Source organism: Schistocerca nitens, chromosome 4, assembly GCF_023898315.1.
Source record: "Schistocerca nitens isolate TAMUIC-IGC-003100 chromosome 4, iqSchNite1.1, whole genome shotgun sequence".
NCBI lineage: Eukaryota > Metazoa > Arthropoda > Insecta > Orthoptera > Acrididae > Schistocerca > Schistocerca nitens.
The window spans coordinates 762684372-762705314 of NC_064617.1; the positions used below are offsets into that span (position 1 = coordinate 762684372).

Sequence of the window (20943 nt, forward strand, 5' to 3'; positions counted from 1 at the left end):
ATCATTCCAGCGAAATTAAAGGACATGGCTGCAGTCGATTTGTTCGGTCCAGTGGTTCGTTCTACTAATGGTTTTGCGTACATTTTGGTAGCAGTGGAATTGACATCAAAATATGTGTGTTTTACACCGTTACGCAAGGCAACAGCTCGTTCAGTATCTAATGCTTTCATCAAACATTTTCTTAAAGAAGTGGGTCATGTTGATAAGGCTATATCAGATAATGGATCACAGTTTCGCTCTAAAATTTGGCTTCATACTCTATGGCGTCGTAAGATTAAACCAATTTTCATTTCACTTTTTCACCCTCAACCTAACGCTTCAGTGAGATGGATGAAGGAAATCAATAAATTGTGTCGACTTTATTGTCATCAGAATCACAGAACATGGGATCAGTATCTTCATATTTTTCAAAACATTCTGAATGAACTCCCTAATGATTCAACTTCTTTACCGCCTATATTAATATTAAAAAATAAAGCACCGACAAATCGCATTTCTGAAATCGTTCCTTTTCCGCCTTCACGGAAACTGCGGCATTCTGAAGTTGTCAACCTGGCTCTACAAAATATTGCATCTGCGGCTGCTAGAAGAGAGAAATCAGCTAAACGTCCTGGTCGTTTAAAAACCTTGTCAGTTGGTCAAAAAGTGTTAATTAAGTCTCACCGTTTGTCTCACAAAGGAAAAGGCTTGTGTCGCAAATTTTTTCTGCTTTATAACGGTCCATATAGGGTTCGAAAAATTATTCATGATAACACTGTCGAAGTAGAAACTCTTAAATCTCGGCGCTCTAAGGGAATACATCATATATCGAACGTTAAAATTTTTGTGGAATGACATACTTTTGAGAAACTAACAGTTATACGTAAACACACGGAGAATGCAAGGATATCGCGCCGTGTTCTGGCGGCGGCACATACTCAAAGCAACAGTCAAGTCTGCGCGCCGCACAAGGCAGTCGTTGACCGCAAACAATTACTTCCTACGTCACGCGTACCTACAGCTGATCGAGCGCTCAGTGCGAATGCACTGACAGCCGTAAACAAATACACAGTCTAATTTCTCCGAATTAATTCAGTATAGAGCTATAGTGACTTGATAAATTATGTTATTAACGTTCAGTTTTTTTCAGGATACAGTTGTATAAAATATTTAAGAACTTCAGGTAAATTCTGTGTGTGTCCGACGTTAAGAGGACTTGCTATGGAGAAAATTTCAGGAAGAATGTAATTTCGAAGAAGAAACTAATAAACTGAAAAGGTAACTATTAATTGAGTTTATTTTTCAGGTAACATATTTCTACTTAGGTATGTACTTTATACGTAATTTGCTGCTCGCGATTACGTGATTTATACTTTGTGCTAAATCTTATGTTATATGAATTTACTTGTGAAGCGACGTGCTTGTGTACATTTGCTGATTTTGACAATGTTTTATTAATGAACAGGGTTGTTACTTGTGTTTATTATGCATTGCTTGGCTGCTATGCTTTTTCACTGATGTCACATTTTTTTATTATGTGCCTGCTGTGCTTATTTATTTAAATTATAATTGTCACATGATTGATTGTGCTGATATGGTTATGTATGTAAGTTATACTTTGTGATTTATCTGCTTGCGCCTTCATGTTTACTTATTAAGCTTACATATGAACATTTATTTGCTTATGCTGATATGATGCCAATGACCTGTTTATTATGTGAGATATATATTTGCTGCTTTGCGTATGGATTGCATATTTACACATTTCTGTTTTGTTGTCATAACTACTCTTTAATTTGGTATATAGAAATGCTGATATACTGTGTACGAACATAGAGTTTAGGTTACGCTATGGTATTAATTATAGATTGTTTGCTTGGCAGAGCCTCATTGTAGGGATTGTGCTGCATCCACTTGTTGACATTCTGTTCTCTACTGGTATATTTACTCGCTATTGCATGTTTTGCTTACGCTTAGTGCCTTATATTTTTAAGATAAGAAAATGAACTGCTATAATTCTATGAACGACGATGCTACAAGAAACTTCATTGAAGTCACATGAGCTGGAGGTTTTATGGAAGCTGTATAAATTTATGCTGATAGGAAGGAAGCTAACGACATGACATACCAACACTAGGTTTAGACCATTGACAGTTATTACACCGCATTCTTCGTGAGCAATTGAAATAGCAAGTGACACTTGACACAATAAATACTCCACATGTTTGCTTTTGTTTTGCCATGATTCTTGAAGTGGTGTACACACTGTGAAATATTACGATCATTCACACTCCGTACTCGTACTTACTTACTGAAAGTTATTCAAACTAAAGGCTGTTAGAGGTCATGTATGCATTTCTTTTATTTAATGATGGACAAGGTAACCAAAATGTATTTTATAATTCATAATGAGTAGAAGATTTGGGTCAGGTGGAATACACAGAGGTTGTGTGTGGACATTATGTCTTCGGATTGTATGGGATAATGAATTGAAGTTTGCACTAGAATTTTATCTGTACTTGTTCGAGGAGACTGACTAGAGGAAAGAGTTCTTATAGAAGTGAAATGATATTGGCGATAATGTTTATATGTGTCGACGTATTGAAGAGGTGTTATTGAGGTATTGAGATTGTGTGAAGTTGATGATTATTGGAGTTTTGGTGGAAAAGAGGTAAGGTAAATGATATTGATGATAAGGTTTATATGTATCAACGTAAGAGGTATTATTGAAGTATTAAGATTATGTGATGCTGATGATTATTGGAGTTTTGTTGGATAAGAGGTAAAGTAAGTGAGGAGCATATTTTTTTGTTGGTTTATATGGAACAAGGAGGATGAAGATGGCAGACTAGAACACTCAAGTGGAAGGAAGATCGTCTACACACACACTTTTTTATATCAATAAGCAGTATATACTTTTTTTTTTGGAGAGAGGAAGTATATGCATATCTTGGCACACTCACAGTTGTTCAGCAACCGTACATTTTGATTTGGCTTGGCAAACATTGGTCTTGACATGATGACTATGATGTTGACTAACTATTATTGATTGTTATACACTGTTGCCACTACTACTTGATACACATGTTGAACATCAAATTTTGACAGAATTGCATTTACACAGTTAACACTATTCAATTACACAGTAGTTCTTAATGTGGATGAAAGATAAGTGTGTTTTGTTTGTTTTCCTTTCCTAATTCCAAATAATTGGTACCGACCTATCTCCTAAATATTATTTTACTTGTTTGTTGTGGCTTGCACTGACACCCATAAATATTATAGGTTTACTGTTATTTGTGTATTGTAATAGTTAATATGACAATTATCTGATATCATTTGTGTGTTTGTTATAATTTGTATGTTTAGTGTAAGAGCATTGATAATAATTTAGTAAAAGCAATTGTGTGTGCGTTCAAACTGTTGTTCATGCTTACACGTATTAACATTGATGGGTGCCACTTGGAAATGTTTAATTTCTGCTGATGAACTCTGATGAACTGTCTAATTAGTGATAGTGAATATTATGGACTGTTACCTGCACTTGTTCAACATTGCTGGGTGCCACTGATGGAACTGCTTCTACTGACATAATGTCACTTGTTGGTGCCTGCACCTGTTCAACATTGCTGGGTGGCACTAATGGAACTGCTTCTACTGAAATGATGTCACTTGTTCCTGTCTGCACCTGCTCAACATTGCTGGGTGTCACTGATGGAACTGCTTCTACTGACATAATGTCACTTGTTGGTGTCTGCACCTGTTCAACATTGCTGGGTGCCACTAATGGAACTGCTTCTACTGAAATGATGTCACTTTTTGCTGTCTGCACCTGCTCAACATTACTGGGTGCCACTGATGGAACTGCTTCTACTGAAATGATGTCACTTGTTGGTGTCTGCGCCTGCTCGCCATTTCTGGGTGCCACTGTTGGAGCTGTGTAAATACTGCTGATGAAATGTTATGAGACTGCTATTTGCACCTGTTGACCATTGCAGGGTGCTACTGCTGGAACTGTCATCTACTTGGATGAGTGCTACTTGTTTATTGAACTATTGACAAGATTTTATGTGAATATTTGTATAAACTGATTTTTTGTGTATTTACTGTTTATGAAATGTTATGAGACTCTTACTTGCACATATTCGTCATTACTGACGCTATTGATTGAATTGTTTAACCACATGATACTTGTGTAAACTGTTCTGTAAAACCACATGTATGCAAGCATTTGTATTCCTTACTGTATTTTATATATTAGGTTATTGAAGGGTCAGTGCAAAGCCAAAATTTATCTAGTTATGTGATATTTACTTATTAATATTATCTTTTATTTTTGTCTGTGTTCTTTGGACGAATTTGGTGGTGTTTTCACCACCAATGCTGCCCAAAGTACCATCAAATTCTAGCCCATGGAGGATGGGCATATGAAAGGTGACTACACTGAGTCACAGCGGCAGAGATTGGGCCAAAGAGTTTTATTCCGCCGCCTCCACTGGCAGTGCTTGTTCAGAAGTTGCTGTGGGCAGTAGTAGTTTTGAGGTTGCCGTAGTCAGTGCTTGTTGAGAGGATGTCGATAGCAGTACTAGTTGTGAGCATGTCGTGTGTAGTTGTTCTGATCGGCTAGACAGCCGATGCTGTTCGATTTGGGATGTTGTACTGATCAGAGTGTACATTTCGTCAATATATATGAAGATAAAAAAACATTTTTTTTTTATTTTATTTCAAATTTCCTAACTAACAATGTCTCTTGGTCACAGGTTCAGTCAACAAAGCATCTGGCTTGTGTTCATGAACCAGAGTGTAATTCTGGTTTCTATGTGCAATTATAGTATTTCTGTTTTTTATAATTACTTCAGTGTAAATGGTGCTTAAAATACCTTGTCTTATTGAGGAAGAACCGTGCCAGATGTGTACGTTGAATCACACTTCCACACACAGAACAGTTACACTTGTGCTTTGTTGTTTCGTAGTTTTTGTTTCGTAGCTTTTATATTTGCTGGGGAATTAATTAATTAATTGTGTTAACGGAAATTTCCTTTCATTCTTTGTTGTTATTCTACGCAGTCAGATTGCGGAGTAATACTAGTCAGGGCCAACCGGTTACGAGACTGCGTAACCAGACAGTCAGACACTAAACTTAAAACTATTTGCATTATATTTAAATAAGCCCCCATGCACGACATCCCCAATCGAACAGCATCGGCTGTCTAGCCCATCAGAACAACTACACACGACATGCTCACAACTAGTACTGCTATCGACATCCTCTCAACAAGCACTGACCACGGCAACCTCAGATCTACCACTGCCCACAGCAACTTCTGAACAAGCACTGCCAGTGGAGGCGGCGGAATAAAACTCTTTGGCCCAATCTCTGCCGCTGTGACTCAGTGTAGTCACCTTTCAGAGTAATTTACAAATTTTGAGGGATTTAGGAAAATGAAGTTCGTTAGACTAGCTGTTCTTTGAAATTCCTTATCGCCTATCTGCATTGCTTTTTCTTTTAAACTTATAGGCTATATGCCTAACAGGTATGGGTACTCATTACTCATACTGAATATTTTGTCTATCCTGTTATTGCTGTGGTAGTTACGAAATCGGCAACTCCGTTGCCATTGTGTAATTTCACTGAGAAAGATTTAATAACTGGTTTAAAAGTTTCTCTCAGTGTATGCTCTCGATCCAAATGTCCTAGCCTTAGCAGCCATAACTTCTCTCGAACTACCTTCCATGCCACAATGACCTTATCCTAAGTCGACATCTTGTTTTATACTAAGCAGGCTGCTCCAAAAGCTGTATCTTTATATAAATTTCCCCCAGTTCTGTCAGCCTTTATAGTTAAGTCAATTCTACCAGCCTTTACAAATGGTTCAAATGGCTCTGAGAACTATGGGACTTAACATTTGAGGTCATCAGTCCTCTAGAACTTAGAACTACTTAAACCTAACTAACCTAAGGACATCACACACATCCATGCCCGAGGCAGGATTCGAACCAGCGACCGTAGCGTCAGCCATTACACTTACATCGTTTACCCTCTTTTCAAGAGGAGTAACCCTAGCATCTAACATGTTCATGGTGTGATGTATACTAAGATACACACATCTTTCATAGTTGTATATATAGAAACTCTTGGAAGTTGCGCTTATACCCAGCGCCATTCAGTTTTCTTGGTTTATCAATGACAAGCAACCCGTACTGTGTTTAATTCCAGCTATTTTCTCATACCACCACAAATTCATTGAATGTTATCTCAGTTACAAATGGGCTTCGTAAATGAGCTTTAATTTCAAAATATTTTGTTTGATTGCTATTATGAGGTTGACATTACCCCTCACCAACGATTCTGCAATATGTTTGACTCAAATGAAGTACACCAACATCCATATGACGACCAAAACAGAAATTTGATCCTGATTTTCCACAACATCATCAAATATGAACATGGTGTTTGGCTTTACTTTTTCGGTTAGGTAGGGGGATTTCACAACTTTGACTGAATGTCATGTACATTACACCATCAACAGCTTGTAGTATCTTTTTCAGCAACTGGCAGTGCTTGGAAAATACACACCATGCTCAAATCAGACTCCGTTTGGATGCATTAGCAGTGACATGAGAACATTTGTCATGTCGCAACTGGATGGAATTACAATTTGCTCGTATATTATCCTATTCTTCTTCTTCTTCTTCTTCTGATCTTCTTCAGCATTAACATAGAACCAGTCATTTACGACAAAGTCCTTATGTCGAGGGTGCTTCATTAACCCTGCCGTGATACTGACTAAATCAAGTATTACCATGCAATGGACTTTTATGGAAAATATATGTCATCAACCAAGCTACAGAGTACCTACATACATGTGAAAAGTTTCATTTATCATTCAATTTAACGATGACGAAGATGACGTGATTCAGACAGCCTGCTGCTGCTACCATACTCTTGATGTTGCATTGAAAATACTGAGAACAGTAACATCTTTACTATTATTATTATTATTATTATTATTATTATTATTATTATTATTAGCCTTTGATAGACATAGAAAAAATTAAACACAGCTCATTGTAATGTATACATTGTTTTTCTTTAGTAGTCATATATAGGATACACAACATCAACAAAATCCATAGGCTCTTTTTTCATCTCCACTTCTCTCTCCTCTCCTCGAATAGGCCTTGAAAGGCCTAACAGTACAGACCGGCCGCCGTGTCATCCTCAGCCCGCAGGCATCACTGGATGCAGATATGGAGGGGCATGTGGTCAGCACACTGCTCTCCCAGCCGTATGTCAGTTTATGAGACCAGGGCCGTTACTTGTCAATCAAGTAGCTCCTCAGTTTGCCTCACAAAGGCTGAGAGGGCCCCACTTGCCAACAGCGCTTGGCATACCAGATGGTTACCCATCCAAGTGCTAGCCTAGTCCGACAGTGCTTAACTCCGTTGATCTGACAGGAACCGGTATTACCACTGCAGCAAGGCCGTTGGCCTTCATCTTCACACCTGTACGTAATTTGGCAAATAAAGCTTTCCTGTATGCACAGAATTCAGCGTCTATTTCCCTCAAAGTGATGAGAATTCCCTTAACGTCTTCTATTGGCATAGTGCTGATGCAGCGTTATAAATTGTCTACATGCACGCTATACAAATGAAGGTAGTACACAATGTCTTTATGCACAGTCTGAACATAAGACAATTATCTGTTCAGTCTTTCCAACACAAAGTACAGCAACAGCCACAGACCAAACAAGTTTCTAATAAGGAAGGGAGTGAACACTTGACCTCAGCAAGAGTGCAGCACACTCGTACAGTTATGTGATAGTGTCAGGCCAGTATATTAGATATCCTGGGGAGAATGGTGAGGATAATACTTGGTGGTCATCTGTTGAATGATGTATGGATCTACATTACACAGTTCATCTCATTCTAACTCCATAAACTGGACTTCAACACTTTTTGTTGCATTTTCGGTCTCTAACACAACACACCAGTACTTTCCACTCGTGCTTATATAACAATATTTAAACGCTTTGAAGCACTAGCAATTAAGTTATAACTTGAAATGAATAGCACTATAGCTCTGGGAGGAACAGGCAGCTTCTCATCCACCACATCTACACTCTATCCTTCCAGTAACACAGCAATCTTCTGGGATATTACACATACCAGAGACCAGTACTGACTTGCACCACGTTGAGAACGACCCTCAGCGCACATCTTGTGGGAGTTGAGGGCTGGCTAGAGGTCTTTGTTGCACAAATCGAAGAGGGGAATATATAAAAACAGTTCGCTGTCCTGCTCCAACATTCTGGTGCACCAAAGGATCCCACCATGCTGCAGGTCCCAACAAGCCTGAGGTCGCTGCAGTTCCTGACAAGATGGTGGCAGCTGCTGCTGGTCCAGGCATGCTGGAAGTCGCTACTGGTCTGGACATACTGGAGGTATGATCAAAGAAGAAGAAACAATAAGCATCCACAGACAGAGATATGGAGTTGAACAAAGACATGGGACTAAACCACATGTACTATGGTTCTTCTGTAAGGCAGAGGCAGATGACAATCTTCGTTGCTACTGGCGCTTCATGGTTCGTCGTCTGACAGACAACGACTGAGACTGCATCCACGTTATATCCACTGGCGCACAATCACATGTCCGGATGTAGCATTCCCGTGTTCCTATTGGCCTCAGCCCATTTTCAGGTGGGGGAGGGGGAATGCTATGTTATTATTGATTCCTGCCAATTATTTGCCCATGACCACGCACTTTTGAGCACCCTCTGGTGACAGAATTGCCAGCTAGGCCGGTCGGTTTGGGTCTGTGAAGAGGACAGGTCACTGCAGATTCGTCTCTTTGGCTCGAGGAGGAGCCTTAGTTCAGCCTTGCCAATGACTTAGCTCATAATATTATTACTGTCGGTGTGCTGACCACCACAAAAATGTAGCACATAGGAATAATATCATTTACTGCTCGATTGTCAGCAATCGCCTCTTGCATAGTGGAAGAGGCAGGTTGATGAGCTATTTCAATGGAGAAGGTCGGTAGTTCAAGCACCAGCAACCATCTGTATCAGATGCAAAGTGCAACTTCACCCCATTTCACTACATCACCACTATTTGGCGAATAGTATTCTTTTTTCAGTCCTCAGTTACCTCTTCTTTCCAATTATCTTAAAGGACACTATGGGTGCAGTCATCGACTGTATGTTTACATGCAATACAGTTATTAAACTCCTCTCTGCTCAATGCTCAAAGCTCTTCATTAGTACACATTGAGCACCCATACACAGTAGCTTCCACACCAAAAGCTCAATGCAGACTTAGCTTTTTCCTGGCAATTCAGAATTGGGGGAGGCGAGGCAGCTGCATAGAGATAAACACAGGTAGTCCCACGTGCCCTTTCAGCAACAACTCAGTGCAGATTGAGTCTTTCTCCTCCCATTTCACAAGTGGGCAAGAGGAACTGAAATTGGGTAAGGGTGAAGTGGGGGGGGGGGGGGGGGAGCGGGAGTGGAGGATAGAGCAGGAGCGAGGCTGATGATGTCAACAATGTGATGTTGCCGCATCTACATTCCAGGGAGAGGAGGTGGGGGACAACTGCCATCTTGAATAAATTTGGCCACAATGCAGGCTGGCATCAGTTTGGTTTTGTGCCACTACTGATATCCTATCATCCTGTCCCTTCTTGTCAGCGTCTTCCATGTATTCTATTCCTCGCCGATTCTGCGAGAAGCCCCTCATTCCTTATTTTATCATCCACTTAATTTTCAATACTCTTCTGTAGCACCACAACTCAAATGTTTCGATTCTCTTTTGTTGTGTTTTCTCTACAGTCCATGTTTCACTACCATACGATGCTGTGCTCCAAACCTACATTCTCAGAAATTTCTGCCTCAAATAAAGGCCAATGTTTGATACCAGTAGATTTCTTTTGAACAGGAATGCCCTCTTTGCCAGTGCTAGCCTGATTCTTTTTGCCTTCTTGCTCTGGTGGGTTATTTGGCAGCCTAACTAGTAAAATTCCTTCATCTACGTCATGACCACCAATTCTGAGGTTAAGTTTGTCGCTGTTCTCATTTGTGCTATTTCTCATTACTTTCGTCTCTCTTCGATTTACTCTCAATCCATGTCCAGCACTGATTAGACGGTTGATTCCATTAATCAGATATTGTAACTCTTCTTCATTTTCACTGAGGATAGTACTGTGATCATCGAATCTTATCGTCGATATCTTTTCATCTTGAATTTAAGTTCTACTCTTGCACCTTTCTCTCATTTCCGTCATTGCTTCTTCTGTGTGTAGGTGTGTAGACTGATGAGTTGGGAGGAGGCGGTGGGGGAGGGGGAGGGAAGGCTAATTCGAACATTTCATTGTCGCTCTCCCACACTTATTATTCCCTCTAGTCTCTTGTACATATTTTACACAGATGGAACAAAAAATCGAAACACCGAAAACGAAGGAACGTAGAGTAAAGAAATTTGGCAAATACGTTTGTCTAGGTAACATATTTAAGCGATGAACATTGCAAGATCACAGGTTAATGAAAGAGATAAGTCACTGCAAATGTAAAATGCTGGTACACTAATAGCCAGTGTACCAGCCACAATGTTGGATGCAAGAATGCAAACGCCCATACAACGTGTTTTACGTGTGCCGGATGTCTGTGTAATGGAGATCTATACCCGTTGCACTTGGTGGGCCAATACAAGAACGGTTAATGTTGTTTGTGGATGAGTCTGGAGTTGTCATCAGATGATGTCCCATATATGCTCGCAGGAGACACATCTGGTGATATAGCAGGCCAAGGCTACATGTCGACACTCTGTAGAACATTTTGGGTTATCCTGTTGGAAAACACCTCCTCCAATGCTGTTCATGAATGACAGAACAACAGGTCAAATCACCAGAATATTCAGGTTGCGAGGAATAATTACGAGAGTGCTTCTCCTGTCATAGGAAATCGCACCCCATACCAGATTCCAGGAGTACATCCAGTGTGTCTAGCACGCAGACAGGTTGGGTACAGGTTCACAACTGCCCTCTTCCTAACCTAGAAACGGTCATCACTGGCACCGTGGCAGAACCAGCTTTCATCAGAAAATACAACATACCTGCACCCTGCCCTCCTATGAGCTCTCGCTTGCTGACAGCGAAGTCGCAAGGACAGCTCCGAGACAGACTCCCTGTAGCGTGCATTCCACTGACCCCAAACCATCATTTGAAAAAAGACAGTTGATTTAGTAATCAATTTTAGCCAGTAATAGCGAATACTCTGTTCAAGCATCACAAGGGGAGGAGGAGATCCGCTTGGAGAAGGCCGGGAGGTACGGGAAGATTCCATTTAGATTATATCATGGTCAGGCAGAGATTCCGAAATCAGATACTGGATTGTAAGGCGTATCTAGGAGCAACAGCTGACTCAGATAACAATTTAGTAGTGATGAAGAATAGGGTGAAGTTTAAGAGACTAGTCATTAAGACAGGAAGAATCCAAAGAAGCGGGATATGGAAGTACTAAGGAACGAAGAGATACGCTTGAATTTCTCTGGCGATATACAAGCAATAACGAATAGCTCAGTAGGCAGTTCGGTTGAAGAGTAATTTCTATGTCTAAAAATCGCACCCATACAAGTTGGAAGGAAAAATATAGGTACAAAGAAGGCAACCGTGAAGAAACCACGGGTAACAGAAGAAACACATCAGTTGATCGATGAAAGAAGGAAGTGCAAAAGAAAATGTTCAGGGAAATTCAGAAACACAAGTCACTGAGGAATGAAATAAATAGGAAGAGCATGCAAGCTAAGACGACATGACTGCATGAAGAATGTGAAGAAATCAAAAAAGAAACTATTGTCGGAAGAATTGACCCAGCACATAGAAAAATCAAAACAATCTTTGGTGAAATTAAAAGCAAGGGCGGTAACATTAAGAGCGCAACGGGAATTACACTGTTAAATGCAGAGGAGAAAGCGGATAGATGGAAAGGGTAGGTCGAAGGCCTCTATGATGGGAAACATCTGTTTGATATCATAGAAGAAGAAACAGGAGTCGATTTAGAAGAGATAGGGGATCCATTATTAGAATCGGAATTTAAAAGCTGTGTGGAAGACTTAGGATCAAATAAGGCAGATGGAATGGATAACATTTCATCACAAATCCTAAAATCATTGGGAGAATCTGTTTGATATCATAGAAGAAGAAACAGGAGTCGATTTAGAAGAGATAGGGGATCCGTTATTAGAATCGGAATTTAAAAGCTGTGTGGAAGACTTAGGATCAAATAAGGCGGATGGAATGGATAACATTTCATCACAAATCCTAACATCATTGGGAGAAGTGGAAACAAAACAACTATTCACATTGGTGTGTCGAACGTATGAGACTGGTGATATATTATCTGACTTTCGTAAAGACTGCGAGAGCCGACGAGAGCGAGAATTATCGCATAATCACCTTAAGAACTCAAGTATCCAAATTGCTTACAAGAATAATATACAGAAGAATGGAACAGAAAATTGTGGATGTTTTAGATGACGATCGGTTCTGCTTTAGGAAAGATAAGGCACCACAGAGGCAGTTCTGAAGTTGTGGTTGACAGGGGAAACAAGACTAAAGAAAAATCAAGATATGTTCCTACGATTTTTCGGCCTGGAAAAAGCGTTCGATAATATCAAATGGTGCAGGATATTCAAAATTCTGAGGAAAATTAGGGTAAGCTATGGGAGAGACTGGTAATACACAAGATGTGCAAAAGCCAAGAGGGAGGGAATAATAAGAGTAAATCGTGTATATGAATGTTTAAAGAAGACCGACATTGTCACGTACATCTTGCAAGTAGTTGTTGACGCTTATTGCATGAAAGGTGAAGGATTGCCTTTATTATCAAAACGGCGTAATGAATGGTTGCCTTTACTAGCAGAGGTTGGAATGCCAGTGGAAATGGAAAGGCAGGCGTAACTCAGGCCCTGGGTGGAAAAGCCCGCACAAGTTTGTTGGTCCTGCTTAACACAGGAAGCAGCCCAAGAAGGACGGTCGGGGCACCTGAGCACTGGAACACAACAGAGTTCCAGCTCGCCGGTGTTGTAGCGAGGTCACAAGGATAACCGGATAATACTTCGGAAATTCTGAAAATCTTGGATGCAGCAGAGAGGAACAAGGAAGCGTTACCTCGGAAATTGCGCAAGTTATGTTATTTCCGAGGATTTTTACTCTGAGAAGCGTACCATTGTATGAATTCCTCGCAAACTTTCCGCGCTGGACGACAAAAGTCTAAAATAGGGTTGGTCGGCCTTCGGGAGAATCTGTACCATGGTTTCGAGAATATGATTCACCTTCTGCAGTTACGGGGTAGGAAGTCTTTGTTGAATACTCAGCGATTAGTGATTAAGAGCACTTCTTCTGCCTGTACTCACGTTGAGATGTTATCTGAAATCCGTCCTTGTGGCTGAGATTTCGCGTTTCTCATCTGTATAACACAGAGAGGAGAAGAAAGTATCAGATTATAGTAGTCAGAGGACCATCTTCTGTTGCCCTAGCGTTTAAATAAGTTTTTTTTAAAATATTTTGTGGCTGGAGTTCTTCCGTCGTCTTAGACGTGTACGAGAACCATCATTCTGACGCACCGGACACAGCACATATGGTGATATTGCTAATTGCTTCGGCTTATTAGGGCTATAAAGCTAAACAGCTGTGATCACGTAAATTTTATTTCCACAGAGGTTGCACACCACTGCAGATCATCTTTGAAAGTAGCGTCTTCTAGTGTTTGGTACGTAGGTGATGTCAGTCATCTCGCGTTATTTATATTAGATCGCGTAGCCATAAAAAGGGGCAGATTTGGGCAGTTGATCACTCATATTAGTTAGGAAATCCATTTGTATCTCTTTATGTATCGGACATTGATACATAAACATTTGTAATACGTGAAGGGGTTTTAATCCACAGTAAATGTATAACCAGAAACAACAATTATCATTTAGTAGTACTAGTTCCCTTAATCATTCATTTATGTTTATGTTGTAATTTATATGTTAAAGAACAAGAAAGAGGAAACAATATCACTATTAAGAGATCCTAAGATCTGCTTCAGGGGGTAGTCAGAAAGGGCCAAATCTTCATTTCTCCGTTCAGTGTTTTCCGTTGCGCACATTCATTTTTACACCTGCCTGGAGTAGCATCTTCGAAAGTATGTCGTCATCTGTCGTGGTGTCTTTGAGAGGACATAAATCAAGGAGTTCCTCCCTTACTACTAAGTCTGTATCAGCATCGCCAATATATATTGTCAGCTGGGATGCGTCCGATAAGTCGGTACTCCACCTAATGCAATAGAAAGAACTAAGATGTTTGAAATAACATCCATTAGTTGATCCACAATATCACCTTACAAACGTTCGATACGATGAGTTATAGTGCGCAGCGACAGACTCAAACCTGCGAAAGGTGATAACTGTGGATACAATTCGACTGCTATGATTTCCAAACTCTGCTTCACAAAATTGCCCTTACAAAATGGTCGGAAGGAAATGGCGATTAGCAAAGCTACCCTGTAACTCTTCCCCCATGAATCATGGACCTTGCCGTTGGTGGGGAGGCTTGCGTGCCTCAGCGATACAGATGGCCGTACCGTAGGTGCAACCACAATGGGGGGGGGGGGGGGGGGTATCTGTTGAGAGGCCAGACAAACATGTGGTTCCTGAAGAGGGGCAGCAGCCTTTTCAGTAGTTGCAGGGGCAACAGTCTGGATGATTGACTGATCTGGCCTTGTAACATTAACCAAAACGGCCTTGCTGTGCTGGTACTGCGAATGGCTGAAAGCAAGGGGAAACTACAGCCGTAATTTTTCCCGAGGACATGCAGCTTTACTGTATGATTAAATGATGATGGCGTCCTCTTGGGTAAAATATTCCGGAGGTAAAATAGTCCCCCATTCGGATCTCCGGGCGGGGACTACTCAAGAGGACGTCGTTATCAGGAGAAAGAAAACTGGCATTCTACGGATCGGAGCGTGGAATGTCAGATCCCTTAATCGGGCAGGTAGGTTAGAAAATTTAAAAAGGGAAATGGATAGGTTAAAGTTAGATATAGTGGGAATTAGTGACGTTCGGTGGCAGGAGGAACATGACTTTTGGTCAGGTGATTACAGGGTTATAAATACAAAATCAAATAGGGGTAATGCAGGAGTAGGTTTAATAATGAATAAAAAAATAGGAGTGCGGGTTAGCTACTACAAACAGCATAGTGAACGCATTATTGTGGCCAAGATAGACACAAAGCCCATGCCTACTACAGTAGTACAAGTTTATATGCCAACTAGCTCTGCAGATGATGAAGAAATTGATGAAATGTATGACGAGATAAAAGAAATTATTCAGGTAGTGAAGGGAGACGAAAATTTTATAGTCATGGGTGACTGGAATTCGTCAGTAGGAAAAGGGAGAGAAGGAAACATAGTAGGTGAATATGGATTGGGGGGAAGAAATGAAAGAGGAAGCCGCCTTGTAGAATTTTGCACAGAGCATAACTTAATCATAGCTAACACTTGGTTGAAGAATCATAAAAGAAGGTTGTATACCTGGAAGAATCCTGGAGATACTAATAGGTATCAGATAGATTATATAATGGTAAGACAGAGATTTAGGAACCAGGTTTTAAATTGTAAGACATTTCCAGGGGCAGATGTGGATTCTGACCACAATCTATTGGTTATGAACTGCAGATTGAAACTGAAGAAACTGCAAAAAGGTGGGAATTTAAGGAGATGGGACCTGGATAAACTGAAAGTACCAGAGATTGTAGAGAGTTTCAGGGAGAGCATAAGGGAACAATTGACAGGAATGGGGGAAAGAAATACAGTAGAAGAAGAATGGGTAGCTCTGAGGGATGAAGTAGTGAAGGCAGCAGAGGATCAAGTAGGTAAAAAGACGAGGGCTAATAGAAATCCTTGGGTAACAGAAGAAATATTGAATTTAATTGATGAAAGGAGAAAATATAAAAATGCAGTAAATGAAGCAGGCAAACAGGAATACAAACGTCTCAAAAATGAGATCGACAGGAAGGTCAAAATGGCTAAGCAGGGATGGCTAGAGGACAAATGTAAGGATGTAGAGGCTTGTCTCACTAGGGGTAAGATAGATACTGCCTACAGGAAAATTAAAGAGACCTTTGGAGAGAAGAGAACCACTTGTATGAATATCAAGAGCTCAGATGGCAACCCAGTTCTAAGCAAAGAAGGGAAGGCAGGAAGATGGAAGGAGTATATAGAGGGTTTATACAAGGGCGATGTACTTGAGGACAATATTATGGAAATGGAAGAGGATGTAGATGAAGATGAAATGGGAGATAAGATACTGCGTGAAGAGTTTGACAGAGCACTGAAAGACCTGAGTCGAAACAAAGTCCCGGGAGTAGACAACATACCATTAGAACTACTGATGGCCTTGGGAGAGCTAGTCTTGACAAAACTCTACCATCTGGTGAGCAAGATGTATGAGACAGGCGAAATACCCACAGACTTCAAGAAGAATATAATAATTCCAATCCCAAAGAAAGCAGGTGTTGACAGATGTGAAAATTACCGAACTATCAGTTTAATAAGTCACAGCTGCAAAATACTAACGCGAATTCTTTACAGACGAATGGAAAAACTGGTAGAAGCGGACCTCGGGGAAGATCAGTTTGGATTCCGTAGAAATGTTGGAACACGTGAGGCAATACTAACCTTACGACTTAACTTAGAAGAAAGATTAAGAAAAGGCAAACCTACGTTTCTAGCATTTGTAGACTTAGAGAAAGCTTTTGACAACGTTAACTGGAATAATCTCTTTCAAATTCTGAAGGTGGCAGGGGTAAAATACAAGGAGCGAAAGGCTATTTACAATTTGTATAGAAACCAGATGGCAGTTATAAGAGTCGAGGGGCATGAAAGGGAAGCAGTGGTTGGGAAAGGAGTGAGACAGGGTTGTAGCCTCTCCCCGATGTTATTCAATCTGTATATTGAGCAAGCAGTAAAGGAAACAAAAGAAAAATTCGGAGTAGGTATTAAAATTCATGGAGATGAAGTAAAAACTTTGAGGTTCGCCGATGACATTGTAATTCTGTCAGAGACAGCAAAGGACTTGGAAGAGCAGTTGAACGGAATGGACAGTGTCTTGAAAGGAGGATATAAGATGAACATCAACAAAAGCAAAACGAGGATAATGGAATGTAGTCAAATTAAATCGGGTGATGCTGAGGGGATTAGATTAGGAAATGAGACACTTAAAGTAGTAAAGGAGTTTTGCTATTTGGGGGGTAAAATAACTGATGATGGTCGAAGTAGAGAGGATATAAAATGTAGACTGGCAATGGCAAGGAAATCGTTTCTGAAGAAGAGAAATTTGTTAACATCGAGTATAGATTTAAGTGTCAGGAAGTTGTTTCTGAAAGTATTTGTATGGAGTGTAGCCATGTATGGAAGTGAAACATGGACGATAACCAGTTTGGACAAGAAGAGAATAGAAGCTTTCGAAATGTGGTGCTACAGAAGAATGCTGAAGATAAGGTGGGTAGATCACGTAACTAATGAGGAGGTATTGAATAGGATTGGGGAGAAGAGAAGTTTGTGGCACAACTTGACTAGAAGAAAGGATAGGTTTGTAGGACATGTTTTGAGGCATCAAGGGATCACAAATTTAGCATTGGAGGGCAGCGTGGAGGGTAAAAATCGTAGAGGGAGACCAAGAGATCAATACACTAAGCAGATTCAGAAGGATGTAGGTTGCAGTAGGTACTGGGAAATGAAGAACCTTGCACAGGATAGAGTAGCATGGAGAGCTGCATCAAACCAGTCTCAGGACTGAAGACCACAACAACAACAACCCTGTAACTAAGATGAACAATTGCATCGAAGAGGAGGCATCACATTCCCGAATAATAAATTAGCGGATTTGTCATTTCAAAGGGAAATTCAGTTTATTAGTCTCCGTAATTAAGCTATATCGTACGTAGGTACAACATTATAAAACATACCTTCACTGTAGTTCCTTCATCGCATTGATTATTAAGATATTCTACCCCCTACACTTCCATACTCGTTGACGTGATGCGATCTGTAGTGATGCTTTTCTATACCTAATGTTTTATCACATACCAAACATTGCGCTCCTGTTTCGTTTTCTGTGAATAAGTAATCACCTTCCCAACTTAAGTTGAACTGTAAAATAGAGCGCCGCTTTACCGCATTACTTTGACTAACCGTTTCGACTACGCAACGCATTGTACCATAACATAATACACTCAGCCAGGTACAGTGCTGCGGCCATGCTATAACGCCTTGAATGCACACATCGCCATCTAGTCTTTAGAGCACAAACTAGAGACATCAGCTGCTCTCGGCTCCTCAGCTCTGCCCGCACGCATGCAGGTGGCTCCGGGAGCGCGGCCTTTATTTTTTTTTTCTTTTTGTCATTTTGATACCTTACAAACAAGGTAGGCCAACAGCGGCCTATTTACGCCGCTCTTTGGCCATAGGAAAGACACACAGTACAACAGGAATACTGAAAAACAAACATACATGGAGGACAAAAACGGGAGCCGAAAATAGTAAAAAAAAAAGCGAAGTCATTCACTGACGTACTGCTAGGATAAAAAAAAAGTTCAACACTGCACACAACGGAGAATACAGAATGTCACACGTGAACAAAGGAGCTCGGACGGAGAGACACTGATGCACCGACGGGACGACAAACACGAGCACTGTGGCGACGGTCTCCAGCGTACGAAGATGCACAGTTCACACTAAAAAGCTGGGGGCCTGCCAGAGGGAAGGGGTGAGGCTAGGATGGAGAGAGGGAGGGGGTTGATGCCAGTGGGAGAGAAGAAGGGAGGGGGAAGGGAAAGGGTAGGGGGGTACGTGGAAGCCCAGTGAGGGGGGGAGGGGGACGGGGAGGGAGGGAGGAAGTAAGGAGGGAGAGAAGGGAAAGAGTGTGCCCTGGAGGAAAAACACAGGGGAGGGGGGGGAAGGGGAGGATCAAAGTTGGTAGGAAGGGTAGATGGAGTGGATGAGACCATCATCAGTGAGGGGCAATTGATGGAAGCCACCTTGGGCAAGGGTATGGAGTGTGGAGAGATGGAGAGTGGGTGGGATATGGGTGCAGTGGACGGGGGTGGGAAAGGATGGGAGAGACAAGCGGGTGAGGGGGATCAAGTTTGCTGGAGGTGTGGAGGATCCACATCCGTTCGAGTAAAAGGAGGAGGTGTGGGAACGGAATTAAGTCGTAGAGGATCTGCGTGGGGGAGGGGAGGCAGATGCAATAGGTGAGGCGGAGCGCATGGCGTTCCAGGATTTGAAGGGATCTGTAGAACACAGGAGGGGCGGCGATCCAGGTGGAATGGGCATAACAGAGGAGGAGCGTGGCTCCCTCATTGCCCACCTGTGGTCTAATGAGTACAGAACATGGACTGAGAGTAAGTCGGAGAAAGACAGAAGTAATGAGAAGTAGCAGAAATGAGAACAGCAGGCAGCTTAACATCAGGATTGGTGGTCATGAAGTAGATAAAGTTAAGGGATTGTGCTATGTAGGCAGCGAAATAACCAGTGACGGACAGAGCAAAGAGGATATCAAAATCAGACAGGCATTAACATAAAGGGCATTCCTGGCCAAGAGCAATCTGCTAGTATTATACGTAGGCCTTAATTTGAAACCATTCAAACGTCACAGAAGCTCTCCTGGTTGACAGGAGAGCTCCTGTGAAGTTTGGAATGCTGGCAGAAGTAAAGCTGTGAGGACGGGGCTTGAGTCGTGCTTGTGTAGTTCAGTTGTTGGAGCACTTGCCCGCGAAAGGCAAAGGTCCTGAGTTCGAGTTTCGGACTGGCACACAGTTTTACAAGTGTGTGTTAAATCTTATGAGACTTAACTGCCAAGGTCATCAGTCCTTAAGCTTACACACTACTTAACCGAAATTATCCTAAGGACAAACACACACAGACACCCATGCCCGAGGGAGGAATCGAACCTCCACCAGGACCAGCCGCACAGTCCCTGACTGCAGCGCCTTAGACCCACAGTTTTAATCCGCCAGGAAGTTTAATATATACAGTATGCTCAAAAAAGTATCGAATACTTTGAGAGCTGGTAGTACTCATCAAAACAAGAAAAATAAGTCCAATAGAGATAGGTTCGGAATCGCATATTTTCCGAGATAAACACATGTTTATAGGAAGGGCTGCGCGACGATTGGTTGCGGATATTACCAGAGTCCTTGCAGTGGCGCTCTGTTAAATTTGTCGGCAGGGCATTATGACATCCTACTCACGTTACTCTACCTACCATTAGGTGGTCTGCAGTCAGTTGTGTGGTTAGAGTCGTGTTGTTGGCTACTTTAGTTTTCGTCATGTTTGTGTGCCTTATTGTACAGTACTGTCAATCCTGTGCACATATTGTGGTGTTTTACCTTCTTGAACGCGGATTCACTTATATTTTTACTGTTAGTAATCTGTATGTGTGTACAAATGATGTAGTATATCTACATTTTCTCTTATACCACTGGTTCGCAATGGAAGCCTACTACTCGATAACTGAAGTGGCGGATATGATATTCTGCTATCGTTTAGCAAGTATACGTAGCCCGTGAGCCCGTGCCCCCTACCCCGAAAAATATCCACAGCACAGAGTACCTTCTGATTAGCTGTTCGGCAAACTTTTCCAGAGCCTGGGGGAACAGTACGCTTTCACCTCGGAAGACTGACAATCGAAGGCCCCTCACAGTTCGCACATCTGACATGGATGAGCCTTTGTTACGTTCGGTGGAAGGAACTGAAGGAGCTCCTAGGAGCAGTGTGCGACGATTAGCAGCAGCAGAAGGCGAGTATCACTCTCTTATCTGGGGAAGGGGGCTTAGTTCATGGACAATTGCTGTAACCGTATCATCTGCAGTATGTTCAGGCACTATGGCCACAGGATCGTCATGGAAGACAGCAGTTCTGTC

At 41.5% G+C, this 20943-nt stretch overlaps 1 pseudogene; it reads right to left on the reverse strand.

The window, feature by feature from the left end:
• Positions 1-7353: 7353 nt before the first annotated feature.
• Positions 7354-7471, reverse strand: LOC126254840 (5S ribosomal RNA; annotated as a pseudogene).
• Between the last annotated feature and the right edge of the window lie 13472 nt (positions 7472-20943).